This window comes from Sinocyclocheilus anshuiensis, unplaced genomic scaffold (assembly GCF_001515605.1).
Source record: "Sinocyclocheilus anshuiensis isolate Anshui unplaced genomic scaffold, SAMN03320099.WGS_v1.1 scaffold3299, whole genome shotgun sequence".
Lineage (NCBI taxonomy): Eukaryota > Metazoa > Chordata > Actinopteri > Cypriniformes > Cyprinidae > Sinocyclocheilus > Sinocyclocheilus anshuiensis.
In genome coordinates this window covers 75,651-76,521 of record NW_015542620.1, presented here as the reverse complement: position 1 = coordinate 76,521, position 871 = coordinate 75,651, and positions in this window count along the sequence as shown.

Here is an 871-nt window from a genome sequence, read left to right as displayed (position 1 = left end):
GCAGACTTCCACACTCTGCTTGCCTCTTTTGATCTCAAGCGAGTGTTAACTACGGCTACTCACAAATCAGGCAATCAACTGGACCTTATTTACACACGACACTACTCTACTGATCATGTACTGGTTACTCCACTGCACACCTTGGATCACTTCCTCCTCACTCATAACCTCAAAATGGTTCCTGACACAACACATACCCCTCCACATGTCACTTTTCAACGTAACCTACGCTCACTCTCACCCTCCCGGCTATCTGCCATGGTTTCATCTTCGCTTCCTCCCCCTGAACAGTTATCATCTCTTGATGTTAACAGTACTACTTTCTCCTCCACTCTTACGTCTTGTTTAGACAGTGTCTGCCCCTTGTCTTCCAGGCCAGCTCGTACCACCTCTTCTGCCCCTTGACTGTCTGATGTTCTCCGTGAGCATCGTTCTAAGCTCAGAGTTGCAGAGAGAGTATGGCGCAAAACACAAAATCCTACTGACCTTAATGTATATCGATCACTCCTCTCTTCATTCTCTGCTAATGTCTCCACTGCTAAAAGGTAACATACGATCACAACAAAATTATATATATAATGCTACATGCACTTTTACAAGTTGTTTGAACTGAAATGTGTGTGGGCAGTGTTTGTACACAACCACCCTAAAATGATAAAAATCCACCCAGTGTTTTTTTGTTAATCTACTAAAATCTTTACCCCTTTCTCAAATCGAGCCTATCTCAGTTGCCTGTCTGTGTGATGTCACAAAAACAGGCCCCTCCCACGATAGTTTGATTGATAGTAGCGTTTTTAGCACAGACTGGACTGGCGTCTTACCTTAGACCCGCCCTGAGTGAGCTGTCATCAGTCCGCCATTGTTTCAACGC